This window comes from Lethenteron reissneri, chromosome 66, assembly GCF_015708825.2.
Source record: "Lethenteron reissneri isolate LAM-NWPU_2019-01 chromosome 66, ASM1570882v1, whole genome shotgun sequence".
Lineage (NCBI taxonomy): Eukaryota > Metazoa > Chordata > Hyperoartia > Petromyzontiformes > Petromyzontidae > Lethenteron > Lethenteron reissneri.
Genome location: NC_083844.1, coordinates 6,207,889 through 6,216,969, shown reverse-complemented (window position 1 = coordinate 6,216,969; position 9,081 = coordinate 6,207,889).

Genomic DNA, 9,081 nt, shown 5'->3' with positions numbered 1-9,081 from the left:
GAGCGGCAAGCCATAGCCACCCGTTGGAGTGCTGAGCAGTTAAGAGATGGGGGTTGTCAAAGTGGACTTAAACACGTTCCTTCAGAGTGGGCAGGTAGGAACTTGGTTGGACAGCGCATTTGTGCGATCTGTGTCCCGCGGCGCAAGCTACGTGGGGTGGCGCGTCACGTGGTGTTGAGCCCGCCCGAAGCGCTGTATGAAATATAAATCGAGGGCGTGGCTATGCACGACAGACAGACAGACAAATAATCCCTGGTGGGCAGTGTGGAACCTGTTGTTCCTACCTGTAAAATCTATCTACCGACTCCGATCGCCCGATTTCAAGTGGCGAAGGCATTTCATAGCTTGTGGTGCCAGGCTAACGCAAACAGCGATCGGCGGCAAGCGGCAAGCCCTACGCACCCGTGGGAGTGCTGAGCAGTTAAGAGATTGGGGGTTGTCAAATCTGACTTTATAAAAAATGTATCTATCGACTAATAATTGAATTCGCTTCGAAGACGTGTCCAATAGAACAGCTGACATAACCGGATGTCGAACCCTCTGTCCTGAATTTTGGGCCACCCTGTGCATGACGGGGCGTAAATAAACAAAATGTATATCCGCTGCTGGATGGAGATCAATGTGTGGATGATTGTGATGTCTCTACCCTGCACGCGTTCGATAATCCGCGTGCTTCCCCCGCCTCTGAACGCGAGCTCCCCGGCGTCCCGTCCACGCGCCGTGATGCCGCTGCCCGTTGATCGGAGGCTCCAGACCCTTCACCACTTGTCCCCGAGAAATGCGATGAGCTGTGGAGCTTTGAAATTTTTTCGACAAATGGCCCCGTTCTGTCTGGGGGCTTCCGCCAAATTATCCAGTTTCCTCCTCCGTTCGTGAGCTCACTCACTGAGTGGATTCCGATCAACGTGTAATGTGAGGATATATCCGGGTCGCTGACGGATCACAACTCGTCACGATTAATGGCTCTGCCGGTCCTGGTCCATAGCCAATGGGGGGAAGCCTAGGGGCGTGGCCCTGACGTCATGGAAAGGTGACAGCTGTAAGTAGAGGATTGGTTCTGCTGGCTTTGGCCACAGCGGTGTGGTCCCGGGAGCCTACGAGGGAGTCTGGAAGATTCCATAGAGGCTAACCAGGATTGGCGAAAAGGTACCACGTGACCCGGGTAATAAATAGGAGTGGAGACGAACAACACATGGTCAGAACTGGAGCGGACGGAGGGGAGAGGCCACGCGAGAGCGGGAGTCCAGGCTGCCACGTTGCTGCGCGCGTCTCTCTATCTCTCTCACGCTGTCTGTCAGCAGCGTGAAGGAGTGTTGTAAAGAAAGACAAATAAAGACCGGATTCCAGAAGTCACTTCCACGACCTTTATTACAAATGGAACGATTATACAACTCATTCACTACTATTGTACATTTTGATTTAAAGCTTTCGTGACTGCAGGGATTCATATTCTTGGTTCTTTCGGGAAAGTCACGTAGAAGGGAAACAATCAAATAATAAAAATAAAACATAATAAGATAACATTCTCACGACGTTTCGGCCACAACGCAAGCAGCCGTCCTCAGGTGAAGAACAGGGCTGTCGGAAAGATAGCGTCCTAATGAACACTGCTAAGCTTACACTGCTAAGCTGATAAACATGCTGCCAAGCTTTGCAGTGTTCATTAGGACGCTGTCTTTCCGACAGCCGTTCTTCACCTGAGGACGGCTGCTTGTGTTGTGACCGAAAGGTCGTGAGAATTTTATCTTATTATGTTTAATTTTATTATTTCCCTTCTATGTGACTTTACCGAAAGAACCAAGAACATAATTCACTACTATTATACAACTAATACTGGTAGGAACCACCTGGTTCCACCAGCCCACAGGGGATTATTGTGTCCGTCCGTCGTGCATCCAAAAATGGGATGGGTGGGGCTGGGTGGAGAGGGGAGGGTGGGGAGGGGCTGGGTGGGGAGGGTGGGGGGAGGGGCTGGGTGGGGAGGGTGGGGGGTGGGGCTGGGTGGGGAGGGGCTGGTCACCCCGTGGTGCCCTTATAAAACTCAACGTTTAACCTACTCACGCCGGCTTGTGCCCGCCCTCACAATCGGCCATATTTGTGGAATACACCACGCCGCCGTTGACCCTGGCCATTGACCGAGCAACACAACGTTCCTACCTGCTCCCTCCGCAGGACAATGTGTTGAACTTCAACGGGGGATCAGCCAACACCGCTGGAGAGGGCGAGGTCCCAGGCTTCTCGTCCCCGGCTCTTGTCCTCTTCGTCCCTTCAGCTCCAACCAACAATCCCCCGTGTCGCACCGCACACAACCTGATATCGCTTCCTGTACGTTCTCTCTCTCTCTCATCATCTCCATCTCCTGGCTCTCCACCGTCTATCCCACCTGCCTGCCCCCAAATGCACCCGCTTCGTTACTACTGCTTCTCCCCATAGGGGCCGTCCGTAAATGACGTCACGCACCTAGGGGCGGGTGGCTGGGTCAGACATTTGTGACGAGGGGGTGGGGGGGGTTTGAGAAATGTGACGTCACGTAAAAATGCGCAACTTTAAATAACTATAGACGACACGTTCTACTTAATTAAATAGACTTTTTAATAAATGTTTTCTCCCACAACATCAGAGTGCAGCGCCACATTAAATATGCACTACAATGACAATAGTTTAAAGCGATTTGAAACATGTTTTATTTTTGGGGGGGGGGGGCAGAGCTTTGTGACGTCATATTCGAGGGGGGGTCTGGCTTTTTGTGACGCTGTGTGACGAAGGGGGGGGGGGGGTCAAAAATTATCCAAAATCGCATGACGTCATTTATGGACGGCCCCCAAATGCACCCGCTGTTTGCAAACCCCGCGCGTTACGCCACTCCGCTAGAACAGCAGTCGGCGGTTGTGTGTTGGAGAGTAAACCCACTAATACATTTACAATGGTAGTGTAGTGTATAGTAGTGGAGTGTATAGTAGTGTGCATAGTGTAGTGTATAGTGTAGTGTATTGTGTAGTGTATTGTGTAGTGTATAATGTGTATAGTGTAGTGTATAGCGTAGTGTATAATGTAGTGCATAGTGTAGTGTATATTGTAGTGTATAGTGTAGTGCATTGTGTACAGTCTGGAAGCTACTCACATGCCAAATTTCAAGTTTGTTGCATGTCGGGAAGTATGCTAAACATTTCGAACAGACACACATATTGACAAATTTCCCTTTTTTATATATATAGTGTAGTATACTAGAACATCACTCGCCGGTTGTACGTTGGAGAGTAAACCCACTGCTACATTTACAATGGTAGTGTAGTGTATAGTGTATTGTGTAGCGTAGTGTATAATGTAGTGCATAGTGTAGTGTATATTGTAGTGTATAGTGTAGTGCATTGTGTACAGTCTGGAAGCTACTCACATGCCAAATTTCAAGTTTGTTGCATGTCGGGAAGTATGCTAAACATTTCGAACACACATTGACAAATTTCCCTTTTTTATATATATAGTGTAGTATACTAGAACATCACTCGTCGGATGTGCGTTGGAGAGTAAACCCACTACAACATTTACAATTATAGTGTAGTGTATAGTGTAGTATTACTGGTAGGAACCTCCTGGTTACACCAGCCCACAGGGGATTATTGTGTCCGTCCGCCGTGCATCCAAAAATCGGAGGGGTGGGGCTGGGTGGAGAGGGGAGGGTGGGGAGGGGCTGGGTGGGGAGGGTGGGGAGGGGCTGGGTGGGGACGGTGGGGCTGGGTGGGAGGGGTGGGGCTGGGTGGGGAGGGGCTGGTCACCCCGTGGTGCCCTTATAAAACTCAACGTTTAACCTACTCACGCCGGCTTGTGCCCGCCCTCACAGTCGGCCATATCTGTGGAATACACCACGCCGCCGTTGACCCTGCAGGCCATTGACCGAGCAACCCAACGTTCCTACCAGCTCCCTCCGCAGGGATGTGTACTAGTGTTGCGCCATAATAAGGCGCTGTAGTCAGCTGACTTGCCGCCAGGCTCACGGGCCGAGATGGGGCAGCCGAGAGAGAGCGAGGTGCGTAGGGGTTGACCGAAGGTCAAACGCCCGCCCCTCCGTGGCCGGAGGTTGACACCCCAAACCCCCCCAGGGGCTGAGGGGGATGATGGCCCCCCTCCACTACCTAAGACCCCTTAAGAATTAAGACCACCTCCCTGAAGGTTCTGGAGGTGGGGGGGGGGGGGGGGTCATGAGGGGAGGGGTTACCCCGACCTGGGGATAAAAGGGCAGCCCTCGGTTACGGTCCTGGCAGTACTCACCAACTCAAGCTCGAAGACATCTGAAGATCTGAAGACTGGACCAGCGTACCCGTGGACCCTTAACCGTGGCTCTCGTGAGCCGGTTGTAACGGAGCCGAGGTCGCTTGGACCCCCTGGGACCCTCCCTGAGGCTCTCGCTAAACCGGGGTTGAAGTGGTCCAGGGCGAGTCCCGTACCCTGGGTGGGTCGGTCGGTCCAGCCTTCCCCTAGCCGCCGTCGCAAGGGACCGGCGTGTCATGTAGCCCGGAGTGGGTAGAGCACGCTAGAAAGGAGGCTGTCTCTACCCTTAGAATATCGAGTGTAAGGGGTCGTACCTCTCCGTGTTAATAGAGTAGTGGTTAACAGAGTAGCGTTAACAGAGTGTTAAGTATTTACACTATGAGACCTCCTTTACCAGTAGCAAAGTATAGTAATAGGTTTTTACACTCTTATCTGGTACAAAATCTGATACCTTTATACAAGGGTGAAAACTATTACTATATTTTGCCACTGGTAAAGGAGGTCTCATAGTATAAATGCTTACCCCGAGCTCTCAATACTCTGATAGTGTGCTTTTTTTGAGTTGTACGCCTTTTGGCGTCATCTGGTCCAACACCAATGGAGACTAGGCTCTAAGAAAAGCTGTCTCGGGTGTGGACCATTCAACTTCAAGGACAGTGCATACATTATCATTATCAGAGTTGTTTCTTTTTGTTTGCAGTTTGACTGCTTGTGTTGTGGTTATTGCAAACATGATCCCTTGTATAAAGGTGTCAGTTTTTGTACCAGATAAAAGGGTAAAAATCTATTACTATTAGAGTGTTAAGTGTTGTTCAATAAACGCGTTGCCTCCAGCAGATGTCTCCGTGTGGTTAGTCATAGGACACAGCACGATTATAACAACATAACACAGGTAGGAACAACAGTTCCACACTGCCCACCAGGGATTACACAGGTCAACACACTTATTTCTGGCATAAGGTATTCCAACGATTTTAAGGTAATTTTGGGGTGCTGATTCCAAATCTGGCATCAGTTTTTTGTCTATCACAGCAGGTTTTTGAGATATCAAATATTGCATTTTCAATAAAAACTGCAGAAGAAAAATATTAAATAAATGTGGATATCTACATAAAATGATATAAGCACACTATCCTAAAAATACAGCACCATATTTTAACACTAAAGCAGTCACCGACTCGCAACAACTTGCAATCATAAGTGACAGAGTTAATTTCGGGTAAAATCAATGAAAATGGGGTATGCCGATAGCATAAAATGAGATGTGATAGAGCAAATCTGAGATCAGATTTGGAATCAGCACCCTGAAATTAGTCTAGAACAGCTGCAAAAGTCCAGGGCAGAATTTTTTTTTGTTGACCAGTGTTATTTGTCTGTCGTGCATAACCACGCCCTCGATTTGTATTTCATAGAGCGCTTCGGGCGGGCTCAGCACCACGTGACGCGTCACGCGGCTTGCGCCACGTGACACGGATCGCACGAGAACGCGCTGTCCAACCAAGTCCCTACCTGCCCACTCCGAAGGAACGTGTTAGGGCTCACTAGAGGGCAAATTCCGGATGTCACGGAGGATCAGGCAGAGGTCGCAACCGGGTACCCGATACCCGGCTACCCGTACCCAGCCGGGTACGGGTACCCGTTTGCTACCCTGGTGCGGCCGGGTACGGGTACGGGTAGACCGTGAGTCACTGGTGAGTCACCGTTTGTCACTCATTTCCCAACGTCTTGTCTCTTCTCACAATTCAAGTTCCTAGAATCAACCCACCCGCGCCTGCAACATGGCTTCATCCCAGAGGTCGCAATCGGGTACCCGATACCCGTACCCTACCCGTACCCGGCCTGGTACGGGTAGCGTACGGGTAGGGTACCCGTTTGCGACCCTGGTGCGGCCGGGTACAGGTACGGGTAAGGAATCAAAACCCGTTTGCGACCTCTGCGGTCGGGTCAGGACATGACAGTCTGGGTGAACCCACGAGAGCACGTGACCGGACGTGGGGACATGGGGGCCCCCAGAAGTGGGTGAGCGGGCCACGTAAGATAGACCCAGAGTCTTCGCGAAGGATCGAGAAGGGGGCGTGACCAAGGAGATAGAAGCCGAGCCCCGAGAGGGAACGTGGCTGTTCAACCCGGGAAAGAAGTAGTCTTCTTCAATCCTCGCTCCTCAGTCTCCGTACATGAAGGCGTGTCGGCTGTTCTGGTTCAACCATATAGGGATTCCGTTCAAGTGGTGAGGTGGTTAGGAACGGTGGTGGCCACCACCTTACAGAGTTAAGGGGCCGTCCATAAATGACGTCACGCGATTTTGGACGATTTTTGACCCCCCCCCCTCCCTCCTCGTTACACGACGTCACAGAAAGTCAAACCCCCCCTCAAATATGACGTCACAAAGCTCTGCCACCCCCCACCCACCCAAAATAAAACATGCTTCAAATCGCTTTAAACTATTGTCATTGTAGTGCGTATTTAATGTAGCGCTGCACTCTGATGTTGTAGGAGAAAACATTCATTAAAAGTATTTAAACACATTCCTGCGGAGGGAGCTGGTAGTAACGTTGGGTTGCTCGGTCAATGGCCTGCAGGGTCAACGGCGGCGTGGTGTATTCCGCAAATATGCCCGACTGTGAGGGCGGGCATAAGCCGGCGTGAGTAGGTTACACGTTGAGTTTTATAAGGGCACCACGGGGTGACCAGCCCCTCCCCACCCAGCCCATCCCTCCCCACCCCCCACCCAGCCCCACCCTCCCCAGCCAACCCCTCCCCACCCAGCCCCACCCCTCCCTCCACCCTCTCCACCCAGCCCCACCCCTCCCATTTTTCTTACTGGTAGGAACCAGAAGGTTCAACCATATAGGGATTCCGTTCAAGTGGTTAGGAACGGTGGTGGCCATCACCTTACATAGTTAAGGGGGCGTCCATAAATGACACGTGTTGTCTATATTTATTTAAAATTGGGCATTTTGATGTGACGTCACATTTCTCAAACCCCCCCCCCCCAGGTGTGTGACGTCATTTATGGACGGCCCCTAACCTGTAATGTACATAGTCGTTCGGAGTGGACGTAGTTAACCTTGGAACGTTGAATAGTGTTGGTTATTATTTTGATGTAAAGCTTGTGTGACTGCAGGGATTTAAATTCTTGGTTCTTTCGGTAAAGTCACGTAGAAGGGAAACGATAAAATAATAAAAATGTAAGACAATAAAATTCTCACGACGTTTCGACTGCAACACAAGCAATCATCGTCAGGTGTGAAATCCACAGCAAGAAAATTTGAAATCCACTGCAAGAATTTTGTTTTACTGTGGATGTCACACCTGATGATGATTGCTTGTGTTGCAGTCGAAACGTCGTGAGATTTAAAAAAAAAAATATTTATTGTTTTATTTCCCTTCTCCGTGACTTTACCGAAATAACCAAGAATATAGTGTTGGTTGTGTTGGAGTATGAAACATGTTGACTCTGTCTTGGTGTGTGCCTTGATTAGAACCCACTACACTAGTACAGCACTCACTGGTTGTGCATTGGAGAGTACACTACGACATTTACAATTACAGGTAGTCCTCTACTTACGATGGAGATGCGTTACGACGACGCAATCGTAAGTCGAAAATATCGTAAGTCCAAGATGGCCACGCCTACCCAGGAGTCTTAAAGAATGGTGATAATTTAGCAAAACAGAGCAATTTACAGTACCGTACTGTATAAACTAGATACTGTGTGTATTTATTAATTACAATACAGTGATACCTCGGTTCACGAACGCTTCTGTTCACGAACAACTCGGTTCACGAACAGAAAAGTTCATAAAAATTTGCTCCGGTTCACGAACTCCGCTTCGGTTCACGAACAGGAGCCGCGGCCATTTTAATGCTATTTCCAGGCTGTCACGTGGTCGTGACTTCCTGTAGGAAGATCGTGGAGAAGAAGAGACATAGAAATAAGTACTGTACTGTACTGCGAGTACTGTGAAGACACTTTGTGACTTTTTGCTTTTTGGTGTGCTTTTTAGCACATACAGTACTGTACTGTACTACTGTACTGTACAATACTGTACTTACTGTATTGTACAGTTCACCCGTTTGAGTGCTTACTGAAGTCATCTCAAGCAAGGTTAGTGTTCTCTCTTTATACATTACTATACTGTACAGTACTAATGTGTATTGTCATTTGTTTCATATTTTTGTGCTTCAAAAACCAAAAAAAAGGTCAGAACGGATTAACCGGATTTACATTGAACACTATGGGAAAATGTGCCTCGGTTCACGACCAATTCGGTTCGCGACCAGAGTCAGTTCACGAATTAAGTTCGTGAACCGAGGTATCACTGTACTGTATTGCACAGTAAAATTTAAAGTAAAAAAAACAAGGTAAATTCTTAGCCTACCTATATGAACTGCAATTTCATATAAAGTTTTTTCAGGAAACAATCCTATCTGCTATAAGAACTTTTAACACGCATTGAACGTATCGTATCGTGGTAACCCTAAAATGAAATCGCTAAAGCTACGTATCACACCATACATTGAACGTATCGTAATGTATCATATTGTCCTGTACTCACCAAGATTCCGTCCGTCGTCTGCACACTTCAACGATCTTAGGTTGTTGATGGCTACACTAACTTAGTTGTCGCAAGAGGATGGCGATGATAAGGTACCATGGGTGGAAAACCCCCGATTTTTCCAGCGGCAGGCATCGGGTTTTTTCTTTAATACAATTGTAATAAAGGTCGTGGAAGTGTGATGCCGCCGCCACGAAGCCGTTCGGCAGGCACCAAATCCCCGACCTCGCCACCACCAAGCAACGGAGCCGACCCC